Source organism: Felis catus, chromosome X (assembly GCF_018350175.1).
Source record: "Felis catus isolate Fca126 chromosome X, F.catus_Fca126_mat1.0, whole genome shotgun sequence".
Taxonomy (NCBI): domain Eukaryota; kingdom Metazoa; phylum Chordata; class Mammalia; order Carnivora; family Felidae; genus Felis; species Felis catus.
The window spans coordinates 65,200,171-65,213,662 of NC_058386.1; the positions used below are offsets into that span (position 1 = coordinate 65,200,171).

The window sequence follows — 13,492 nt, forward strand, 5'->3', positions numbered from 1 at the left end:
TTCTCATAAAATTCATAAAAAAGACTAACAATTCAATATGAAATGTGGGGAAAACATTAACAGACGATTCACAGTATAAGAAATAGCAATGTTCCTGAAAATATTGAAGATGCACAACCTCACTCATAACACAATTTTAAAATGAAACTACAGTGAAATGCCACTTCTTTTTTATTATAGCACACTCAATAATATAGTGAGAAGACAGTTATTCTCACATGTAACTGGTGGGAAAAGCAAAATAATACACCTATGGGGTAGAATTTGGTTCTATCTGTGAACAATTTAAAGGTATATATCTTTTGGCTCAGCATTTCCGCTTCTGGAAACAATCCTACAGAACGCAAACACAAAAACACATATCATACAGAATATGTACAAGGTTATTCATTACAAGATTGTTTGTAATAATCCAAGATTGAAAACAACTCAGTGGACAACTATAGTACACTTGTAAAATTAGCCATGCTTTATCCACAGAATGGAATATAATACAGCTATTAATAAATGATAAGGAATATCCCTATGTACTGCAAAGACTCCAGGATATATCAAGTGAAAAAAAGGAAACTACAGAGCAATGTTTAAAGCAGGCTATCTTTTGTGTAAAATGGGAATAAAGTATGAGTATTCAAGTTTGCTTGTATTTGCATTAAGAAATAAAAATACATATAAATAAACCTACTAAAAATAGTATGTTCTCACTTCAGCAGCACATATACTAAAAATTGGAAATAAATCAAGAAGATTAGCATGGTGCCTGCACAGGGATGTTACACAAATTCATGAAGTCTCCCAATTTGAGGAAAAGAAATGGACATCCACATTCATGAAGGTAAAATGTCCTAAAAAAGTATCAACCAAAGTATTACACTATACATATTATAATTAAATTGTCCCAAGTCAAGGACAAAGAGAGAATTTTGAAAATGGCAAGAGAAAATCGATCTCAAAGGAAGAAGAGTAGGAGAATCTTGAGCTCACCTCTCACAAACACACTGAGGCAACAACCACATGTATTACAACTCACTATGTAAACAACCTGAAGACTGGCAGAACAGGTCTTTCATGACTACTCTTGGAGAGGTCACATCAAAAAAGGTAGGAGAGGTAGAGATGCGACTGAAAACCAAACCTCCAGCGTGACTAAACACAAGTGGGAGGGACATCATGAACATGGAGAACTGGGAGGATCAGACCCCATACCTGGCACATTCTGGCCATGGGGACCATCACTGGGAAACTGATGCCTCATAATACTGGGCTTTGAAAATAAGTGCAGATTAACTTTAAAAGCTTTAAAAATCAGGGAGGACAACTCCAGGAGAACTGGAGGGCTACAGGAAATGGAGTCTCTGGGCTTAAAAGCCAGCACCCTCTATGGTTTAATTGAAAATAATTTTAGGGGCGCCTGGGTGGCGCAGTCGGTTAAGCGTCCGACTTCAGCCAGGTCACGATCTCGCGGTCCGTGAGTTCGAGCCCCGCGTCGGGCTCTGGGCTGATGGCTCGGAGCCTGGAGCCTGTTTCCGATTCTGTGTCTCCCTCTCTCTCTGCCCCTCCCCCGTTCATGCTCTGTCTCTCTCTGTCCCAAAAATAAATAAACGTTGAAAAAAAAATTTTTTTAAAAAAAAAAAAGAAAATAATTTTATACACACAGATGTACACACACAAATATGCATACGTGTATGTGAAACAACACACATAAATATATGGACCTTATGAAGCATCAAAAGAACTAATGCTCACAGATAGGTCTTTCAGGCCTACAACCCAGAGAAGTAACTAATCACAAATTACATTGCTTAGCGATTTTAAGAAATAAGATAAAATGTAATAATGACCATTCTTTCACACAATATGAGTCTTCTGGACAGCATTTGCCAAGCAGGGGTATAATACTGATAGAAATAGTACAATTCTCATCTTTCTACCAAATATTTGTCAGCTACTGGCAGCATCATGGTGTTTGTATTTACTAGTCATTGCTGATGGTTCCCAGAAAGAATTTCTCAGGGCTAATTTGAGAAAATTTGTATTTTAGAAAACCTCATATCTCCATATTCTCCCTGGTTCTCTTGAGGTCCTCATTATACAGGTCAAGAATTCTCTAATAACATGCCAAATGCCTAAGCGTATAGACCTAAGTCACACTCAAAGACTGGGTCTAGATCTAAGATAGAGCTTCTGGATTTTTAACAAAACCTACAGAGAATTCAGATGTAGCTAATCTATGGAACTCACTTTTACAAACACTATTGTAGAGGTATTTCTCTATTTTATCTTCTCTTTTTTCTCAACTCAAACTTCTTTTAAGGTGGAGAAGTAAGTTTAGTCTTAATTACTGGATAGTAGTCATTGCTATAGTACTCTCTAAAGCACCATTTAGGGTCCTTCAAGAATGAGTTGTCCTCCAGTGAAACTCAAACCACACCTAAGGGATTACTCTATGTCAAGGATAGCTTGATGAGTAACATTCATTTTGTGGTCAGCTGACTCAGGTCCCATTCTTGTGTATATTCTATTTAATATTGAATATTCTATCCCTTTCTGAAGTGGTATGACCCTCTAAAAGGTCTTAGGCCTTGATGTCCAGGTTGTTTCTGACTGAGCAATCGATTTCTGACATAGCAGTGCTATTTATTTTTCTGTGAATTGAAGAAAAAAGAATAGTGTCTACCGATATTGCCTTCCCATAGAATTTTCTGTGCAAGTAATTTTGCATTTAACTTTCCAAAGCCTTTACTTTTTTTGTATATGTTTAGTTAGTTATCTAGCTAGTTAGTTAAACGAAGCTTTGTCACAGATATTTAGATGCTTTACCAATTTAGTGCAAACCAATCAAGACAGGTTTTAAATATTCTACTCTCCAATTACAATATTATAAAAGTTTATTTACAGTTTTGTTTGTTTTTTTGTACTCAAGTACAGTTAAATCTTTAACAATCCAAGATTGTGGGGAAGTGGATGAAATAAATGTAGTAGGTGTGGTGATGAAAACTTTAGCTCTACTTATTATAGTGACTTTAGCTGAATTCCAAAACTGTTTTATTTTCTAATGACAATTAACCTTTTATCAATAATATCTTTGTCCAAGGTTCATTGGATACATTGTACCAAAATGAAAAGCATCTTTATCAAGGTAGAATTAAGTGTCTGGGTAGGCAGCTGAAACATAGTAGGTACATTAGTATGGGAGAAGAATTTTTACTATTGAAACTGCTTATATAATACTGACAAAATGCCAGACCCCAGTGTTTATGATGGTGATAGAAGAAGCAGTTTTAAAAACCTGTACTCAAATGTTCATAGCAGATTTACTTTTAATCACCAAAAGCTGGAAACAATTGAATGTCTTTCAATGGATAAATGCTTAAATAAATTGTGTACATTCATACCATGGGTGTTACCATAATAAAAAGGAATAAACTATGGCTATACACAATTTGGATAAATCTCTAAAGAATTATGCCAATTATTCCCCCAAAAAAGTTAATACCAAAAGGTTACATGTATTTGCCATTTACGGGTGTGAGGGCTGTAGGTAGTTGGGTAGAGTTATAAAAAGAAAGCATGAGGAATCTTTGTGGCATTTTATATCTTGACTGTGGTGGCGATCACACAAACCTACACCTATCACAAAATTACATAGAACTAAATATATATATGGGCATGCGCGTGCACACACACACACACACACACACACACACACATACACACAGCTGATATGTGTAAAACTGGTGAAAGCTAGACAAAATCAGTGGATTGTATTAAAGTCAAAATCCTGGTTTTGGTATTGCACTATAGATCTGCAAGATGTTACCACTGGGGGAAACTTGGTGAATAGTATGTAAGATCTCTCTGTATTTATGCTTCCAATTGTATGTAAACCTACAATTACTTCAAAATAAAAAGTTTTTAAAAATCTGTGAAAAATAAAAGCAGAGCTCATGATTCAAGTTTTTTTTTAATTATACTGTTCTATGTTAGCTTTCATTCCTAATCAAAACATGGACTCATCAGAAATTAAAGTTTTTCACTTTTATTTTAAACCAGGGTAGATTGAACTATAGATAATAGTTATAAAACAATCCAAACTAGAATTTGGAAAAATAATCTTTTGAAAGGGCTTGATTTCAGGAATTTTCTTCAAACTATTGGATCTAAATCAATGAGCACTGATTTTGTTTTTTTGTTGTTGCTAATGAGTGTTCAACAAAGTTAACTAAATGCCAGGGAAGCATTATCATTATTTCATTCATATAGGAACCCTATGAAATGGTTTCCTCCTCTTCTCCACATTACATAATTAAAGAAAATAAGGCTCTGAAAATCTAAATAATTTATTCAAAGTTATCAGGTAGACGTATCCCTCTCCTTAGAGCACATCTATCATTGTCTCCCGGGGACAAAAGAGCCAGCAGGTGCCATTTCCCTCCTTCACCCTTCAGCATAGGTGTAGAGACACCTGCTGATGGTAGCTAATCCAGACACTGGCTATTTAGCCTGCTTTGCTCCAAATCCCACACCTCTGCACCCTGGCATGACTTTCCATCTGGGTCAATCCTGTAACAGTCCCAGTATGGCAAGACTCTTTCCCAGAGAACCAGTGCAGGTTCCTGCAACACCAGGTCCCTGAAATTTGTAGTTTTTAAAGTCAGCATCCCTGGCTGGGACAGACCCCAAGGTGCACTGTGATGCTTCAAATGGGCAACCAACCCAGAGGCAGACAGTCCGAAAACAGCAATCTGAAAAACACATAGGATGCACAAGTGGAAATTATTCATTCCCCTGGAAGTGTTTCCCTAACAGCAGCAAGCATGGACTCCCATCTCCAGAGACAAAGAGGTGAATTGGAACAATTTTCCTCCCCTACCCTTCAGCATAAACTAGCTTCAGTAAAGAGCACAGGGCCAACACTAGTTGCCTTACCTGCTTACATCAGGTCCTGCCCCTCTGCACTTTGTTGCGCTTTTTTTGGGCAAGTGTGCTTAAGGACTAGCATGGGCCCCTTCCCCGTAAGACCAGCACAAAACTACACACACAACAGCTCTACTGACCATAGAGCTCTATAAAGCTTCAGTCTTAGTAGAAATAGCATCAGATCTCTTTTAATGAGCAGAGCAGAACACACCTAGTTAAAACTTGCCATGCTCTGGCCAAGGTCCAAACGCCGCCCATTGCAGGCAAGGTGAACATGTGCATAAGTCTGAGCTGAGGGATACAGCAGCCAAAACACAGCAACAGAGTGCATGCAGCACACACCAGAGACACTTTCTAAAGCACTAGGGCCTGGACAGTATATGACTTGTTCTTTATAAAAACATTACTCTCATGAGCAGGAAATAGAACAGGATTTTCTGACACAGAGAAGAAGGCAAAAAGACCTAGACAAAATGCCAAGGTAGAGGAATTCATCCCAAGAGAAAGAATAAGAAATGGTCACAGTCAGGGATCTAATTGTAACAGATATAACTATGATTGGTCCAGAATTTAAAGCAACAACCATAAGGATACTAGCTGGGTGTGAGAAAAGCATAGAAGACATCAGAGAGTCCCTTACTGCAAAAAGAAAAGACCTAAAAACTAGTCAGGCCAAAAAAAAATGCTATAACTGAGATGTGAAACTGGATGTAATGACCATAAAGATTGAAGAAGCAGAAGAACAAATAAGTGATATAGAAGATAGAATTAATGAAAATAATGAAGCTAAACAAAAGAGAAAAAGAAAAATTTAGGATCACAAGAATAGACAGGGAATTCAGTGACTCCATTCAATGTAATAACATTCATATCCTAGAAGTTTCAGACGAGAACAGAGAAAAGGGGGCAGAACGTATATTGAGGAAATAATAGCTGAAAACTTCTCTAATATAGGGAAAGAAACAGACATTCAAGTCCAAGAGGCATAGACAACTACCATCAAAATCAACAAAAGCAGGCCAACATCAAGACTATTGTAAACAAATTTGCAAAAAATAGAGATAAAGAACAAATACTAAAGCAGCAAGACAAAAAAATGTCCTTAACTTACAAAGGAAGACCCATAAGGCTAGCAGCAGATCTTTCAAAAGAAACTCAGCAAGAAAAAAAGGGAGTGGCATGATACATTCAAAGTGCTGAAAGGGAACAATTTGCAGACAAGAATACTCTGTCTAGCAAGGCTATCATTCAGAATAGAAAGAGAGAGTTTCCAAGAGAAACAAAAACTAAAGGGGTCAGTGACCACTAAATCAGCCTTGGAAGAAATATTAAAAGGGACTCTTTGGGTGGGAAGGAAAAACTAAAAGCAACAAACACTAGAGAGGAACAAAGAAAATCTCTAGAAACAAAGACAAAAAAATTAATAAATATGGAACAAAATGCATATCAATTATTACTCTGAATGTAAATAGATTAAACACTCTAATTAAAACACATAAGGTGTCAGAATGTATTTAAAAAAACAAGATCAATCAATATTCTGGTTGCAAGAGACTCATTTTGTACCTAAAGACACCTGTAGTGTGAAAGTGAGAGGATAGAGACATATTTATTATGCTAAGGCATGTCAAAAGAAAGCCAGAGTAGCAATACTTATATCAGACAAATAAGATTTTAAACCAAAGACTGTAACAAGAGATGAAGAAGGGAAATATATCATAATGGAAGTCAATCCAATAATATCTAACAATTGTAAATACATATGCCCTCAAAGTGGAAGCACCCAAGTTTATAAAACAATTAAAAACAAATGTGAAGGAACTTATTGATAATAATACAATACTAGTAGAGGGCTTTAACACCCCACCTACAGCAATGGGCAGATTATCTAAACAGAAAATTAGCAAGGAAACAATGGCTTTGAATGACACACTAGTCCTGATGGACTTAACACAAGTATTCAAAATATTTCATCCTAAAGCAGCAGAATAGACATTCTTTCCAAGGGCACATGGGACATTCTCCAGAAGATATTACATAGTGTCACAAATCAGGCCTTAACAAGTACAAGATGATTGTGATCATACCAGGCTTATTTCCAGACACAACACTATGAAATTTGAAGTCAACCACAAGAAAAAAAAAATTGAAAAGACCACAAATATATGGAAATTAAAGAATATGCTACTAAGGAATGAATAGGTCAACGAGGAAATTCAAGAAGAAATAAAAAGTAAATGAAAACAAATGAAAATAAAAATATGAAAGTCCAGAACCTTTGGGATGCAGCAAAGGCAGCCATAAAGACAGAATTATAGGGACACCTGGGCGGCTCCATCGGTTAAGCGTCTGACTTCGGCTCAGGTCATGATCTCACGGTTTGTGAGATGGAGCCCCGCATCGGGCTCTGTGCTGACATCTCAGAGCCTGGAGCCTGCTTCGGATTCTGTGTCTCCCCATCTCTCGGCCCCTCCCCTGCTCATGCTCTGTCTCTCTGTCTCTTAATAATAATAAATGTTAAAAAAATTAAAAAAAATAAAGAGAATTATATAGCAATACAGGTCTACCTCAAGAGGTAAGAAAAATCCCAAATGAACAACCTAATCTTACACTTAAAGGAACTGGAAAAAGAACAATAAATAAAGCAAAAAGTCATCAGAAGAAGGGAAATAATAAAGATTAAAGCAGAAATAAATGATATAGAAACAAAAAAATAGAAAAAAATCAATGAAACTAGGAGCTGCTTCTTTGAAAAGTTAAAATTGATAAACCCTAGCCAGACTTATTTTAAAAAGGACCCAAATAAAGAAAATCACCAATGAGAGAAGATAAATAACAAACAACACCACAGAAATACAAACAGTTTTCACAGAATATTATGAAAAATGATATGCCACCAAGTAAGACAATCTGGAAGCAATGGATAAATTCTTAGAAACATATCAACTGCCAAAAGCAAAACAGGAGGAAATAGAAAATTGGAACACAATGATAGCCAGAAAATGAATTGGTAATCAAAAATCTCCCAACAAACAAAAGCCCAGGGCCAGATGGCTCCCCAAGGGAATTATACCAAGCACTTGAAGAAGAGTTAATACCCATTCTTCTCAAACTACTCCAAAAAAATAGAAATGGAAGGAAAACTTCCAAACTCATTCTAAGCCAGCTTTTCCCTATTCCAAAACCAAAGACTCCACTAAAAGCAAAATACAGACCAATATCTCTGATGAACATGGATGCAAAAATTCTCAGCAAAATATTAGGAAAGGAAATCCCACACTACATTAAAAGAATCATTCACCAAAATCAAATAAAATTGATTCATAGGCTTCAAGTGTGGTTCAATATTCACAAATGAATCATCATGATACACCACATTAATAAAAGAAAGGATAAGAAACATATGATCCTCTCAATAGATGCAGAAAAAGCATTTGAGAAAATACAACATCCATTCAGAATAAAAACCATCAGCAAAGGAAAGAGGGAGCCTACCTCAACACAATGAAGGCCATATACCAAGAAACACACAGTTATTATAATCCCAAAAGGGAAAAAACTGAAAGCTTTTACATTGTGGTCAGGAACAAGACAGGGATGCCCTCTCTCACCACTGTTATTTAACATAGTACTGGAAGTCCTGGCCTCGGAAATCAGACAACACAAAGAAATAAAAGACATCCAAACTGGCAAGGAAGAAGTCAAACTTTCACTATTTGCAGATAAGATCTTGCTCTATATAAAAAACCCAGAAGACTCCACCAAAATTTGCTAGAACTGATACATGAATTCCATACAGTCACAGGATACAAAATCAATGTATGGAAATCTGTTGCATTTCTATACACCAATAATGAAGCAGCAGGAAAGTAAATCAAAGAATCAATCCCATTTATAATTGCACCAAAAACCATAAGATATCCTAAGAATAAACCTAACCAAAGAAGTAAAATATCTATACTCCAAACACACATAAAGGAATTAAAGGTGACATAAAGACATGGGAAAACATCCCTTGCTCATGGATGGAAGAACAAATATCATTATAATGTCTATACTACCTTATGCTGTCGACACATTTAATACAATCCCTATCAATATGCAAAGAGAATTTCCCACAGAATTAGAAAAAACAATCTTAAAGTTTGTATGGAACCACAAAAGATCCCAAATAGATGAAGCAATCTTCAAAATAAAAGTAAATCTGGAGGCATCACATTTCCAGACTTCAAGTTGTATTACAAAGCTGTAGTCAAGAGAGTATGGTCCTGGCACAAAAACAGACACATAGATCAATGGAACAGAATGGAAACCCAGAAATGAACCTAAAAAGATAAGGTCAATTAATTTTTGACAAAGCAGAAAGAATATCCAATGGAAAAAAGACAGTCTTTTCAACAAATGGTGTTGGGACAACAGGACAGCAACATGCAGAAGAATGAAACTGGACCACTTTACTACACCATACACAAAAATAAATTCAAAACAGATGAAAGACCTAAATGTGAGAAAGGAAACCATCAAAATCCTAGAGAAGAACGTAAGTAGTAACCTCTTTGACATTTGCTGTAGCAACTTCTTACTAGATATACCTCAGGAAGCAAGGGAAACCAAAGCAAAAATGAACACTGGGACTTCATCAAGATGAAAACCTCCTGCACAGCAATGGAAAAAAATCGATAAAACTAAACATCAACCTTCAGAATGGTAGAAGACATTTGCAAATTCCATTCCTGATAAAGCAGTATCCACAATCTATAAAGAACTTATAAATCTCAACACCCAAAAAACAAATAATCCTGTTAAGAAATGGGCAGAAGACACGAATAAACATTTTCCAAAGACATACAGATGGCTAACCTACACATGAAAAGAGCACATCACTCATCATTAAGAACATACAAGTCAAGACAACAATGATATATCACCTCACACCAGACAGAATGGCTAACATTAACAACACAAGAAAGAATAGGTGTTCACAAGAATGTGGAGCAAGTGTTACTTGTACACTGTGGTAATGCAAACTGGTGCAACCACTCTGTGAAACAGTATGGAGTTTCCTCAAAAAGTTAAAACTAGAACTACCCCATAATCCAGCAATTGCACTACTAGGAATTTACCCAAAGGATACAAAAATACTGATTTGAAGGGACACATGCACCAAGATGTTTATAGCAGCATTACCACCAATAGCCAAATTATGGAAAGGCCCCAAATGTCCATGGGCTGATGAATGGATTAAAAAAAATGATGTGGTATATATACACAATGGAATATTAATAAGTCATAAAAAAGAATTAAATCTTGACACTTAAGTTCTTGGATGGAGCTAGACAGTATTGTGGTAAGTGAATTAAGTCAATCAGAGAAAGACAAATACCATATGATGTAATTAATATGTGGAATTTGAGAAAGAAAACAGATGAACATAGGGTAAAGAAAAAGAAAGGGAAAGCATAAGAAACTTCTAACTATAGAGAACAAACTGAGGGTTACTGTAGGGGAGGTCAGTGGGGGATGGGTTAAATAGGTGATAGGTATTAAGAATGGCAACTGTGGGGCGCCTGGGTGGCTCAGTCGGTTATGCAACTGATATCGGCCCAGGTCATGATCTCTCAGTTTGTGAGTTCGAGCCCCGTGTCGGGCTCTGTGCTGACAGCTTGGAGCCTGAAGCCTGTTTCTGATTCTGTGTCTCCTACTCTCTCTACCCCTCCCCAGCTCATGCTTGCACTCTGTCTCTGTCAAAAATAAATAAACTTAAAAGAAAAAAAATTTAAAAAAACGATAGCACTTGTGGTGAGCACTGGGTGTTATATGTAAGTGATGAATCACTAAGCTCTACACCCAAAACTAATATTACACTGTATGTTAATAAACTAGAATTTAAATACAAACTAAACCAAATTCATCTAAATAAATTAAACTAAAATAAAATAAAATAAAATAATAACATAAAGGTGTCCAAAGAAACTTTTTCCATAAAACAAACAAACAAAAACCCAAGTTATCAGGTAATTAAGTGGTAGATTTAAAATGCTAACCTAGGTCTGTGTGACTGAATTCAAAGCTCTTAACTACTAATGATTTAATGCCAAATCTGTACTCTACACATTATAGGACTTTCTAAAGAAAGCCATTGTTCTTTTCTATAATTAAGTATAAAACTATAGTGATGCAGTTGTTATATGCTCACAAGTTTTGTGATCTATGTTGTAAGTAATTATTCAGATATGGATTGGGTTAATGAAAGTAAATGTTATAATGGAAATTGGTTAGTGTCAAATTCATAACTATAACACTACATAAAGCCATAGATTTTAAGATAGATGAAGACACAATAAATAACAATATCAGTTACTAAATTAAATACAGCTAATTTGTCAAGCTGAACTATACCTGAATGCTAAACACCAGTTTTATGTTATTGTAAGAATGAAATAGTACAACCATAGAAAATCTCAATCTCCTGCCTGCTGAGTTTTGTTTTACTGCAGTATTAATCTTTGAGCTTTGGAAAAATTAATACATAATTAAAATATTGTTTATATTTGCAAGTATGAAAGTGAGATATTTTTAAAAAAGCATATAGATCAGTTTCAAATATTTTTTTAAATTTTGCTTACTAACCAGAGTGTACTACATAGCATAAAAATAATTTCTTAGGACTCAGTAAGATTAGAAAATGCCAACATGATCTGGGCCAATCTATAATAGATAAAGTTTCCCAAATTCAACAGAAAATGTTGTTCAACATAACATATAAAGCTACATTCCCTTCAAAAATGTCCTTGATTATATTATCTCAATTGTCTATTTTTGTTTTTTACATTTTTCACCATGAAAAATTAAATTGATTAGGTTGATCTTTGTTCAAGTTTCTGAAACGTGCTGTAATAAAGAAATAAAACAGGGGCACCTGGGTGGCTCAGTCGGTTAAGTGTCCAATTTCTGTTCAGGTCATGATCTCACAGTTCGTGGGTTTGAGCCCCATGTCGGGCTGTGTGCTGACAGCTCAGAGCCTGGAGCCTGCTTTCGATTCTGTGTCTCCCTCTCTCTACCCCTCCCCCACTCATGCTCTGTCTCACTCTGTCTCTCAAAAATAAATAAATGTAATTTAAAAAAAATAAAAAAGAAAACATATTTGACATGCTTTAAAATAATATCTGATTGGAGATAAAAGTGTCTCAGCTGTGTTCTTTCAGTATCAATTAAAAGAGAAAATAAGTTAATAAGTAAAATATAGACTACCACATAATTCTTCCTAACATTAAATTTGTAATTACATGTCACGTAATGACAGGTACATTTGCTATGTATGTTGTAATTATGTATTTGTTGAGGAGAGAACCTCATTAATTTAGGAAGTGTAACTAAACAATGATATTCAAATAATACAATGAAAAAGTTCTTCACTTGTTTTATTTTCATGCTTAACACAATTATAAAAGTAAAACCAAGTAAGTGATAACAATGAGACCAAAGAAAAATTCAGCAACTAAAGAATTTGGTAAAGATCAAAAATCAAGAAAGTAAATTAGAAATATTAATTAGTAACATACACTTGACACTATCAAATACCTTCTACTAAGAAAGTCCTTTATACTTTAATCAGATATCACCTAATGAACTATAATAAAACCTATGAAGTATGACTAGCTTTTGTAAACTTAAGTCTATTTTCCATTTTAAAGCTTTCTGAATTTTGGAATTCCTACAATCCCTACATTGGTTGCAATAAAAATGTCTTCACTCAAGTAACAAAGTTATACTTTTTTTTTTTTGGTGGGGGGGTATGGTCATTTTGTGGCAGCTGTCCTGTGACCAAACTCTCTTCAATCAATTAGATATGCTGTCCAAACTTTTTCAGTTGTTTGGATGACCCTATGCAAGTGATCAGTCATTTTTCAATCCATGGTTTTCATCAAATAAACATGACTTTAAATATTAAATATAAGTCAACAAGTGTTAAACATACACTTACATCATTTTGTTAACAATTTTGAATGAAAATTGGAATCAAAGGTATGTGTATTAAGATCAGACAAAGGATAAAATCTAAATTTATTGAAGCATAAATAACTGACACAATACATCCTTGCTAGGTATTGAAAAATAAAAGTGCTAAAAGCAAATTGAAATATTTAAATTTTTTAAAACTTCATTTCAAAAGTATCATGTACCTCATGCACCATAAAATATTATATATTATAATGTCATCTTTTCAACATCAGTCACATCATCTCAATAGCTGGTGTCATTCAAAGTGCTGAATGGGAAAATATCTTCTATTTTCTCCAAATGGTAGTTGTTTACGATTTACTACACTGAAAGAAAAAAGTTTTAAAATTGCTTCCAAGTTCAAAGAAGTTTTAGCAAATACCCAAAAATCCATTTAAAATAATGACAATTAGGGGCGCCTGGGTGGCACAGTCGGTTAAGCGTCCGACTTCAGCCAGGTCACGATCCCGCGGTCCGTGAGTTCGAGCCCCGCGTCGGGCTCTGGGCTGATGGCTCAGAGCCTGGAGCCTGTTTCCCATTCTGTGTCTCCCTCTCTCTCTGCCCCTCCCCC

General features: G+C 35.3%; 1 non-coding gene across 1 annotated transcript; it reads left to right on the forward strand.

The window, feature by feature from the left end:
* The first annotated feature begins 697 nt into the window (after positions 1–697).
* On the forward strand, positions 698–805 carry LOC111558833. The gene has a single exon (XR_002739964.1). It is a non-coding gene; the product is annotated as a U6 spliceosomal RNA (small nuclear RNA).
* The last annotated feature ends 12,687 nt before the right edge of the window (positions 806–13,492 follow it).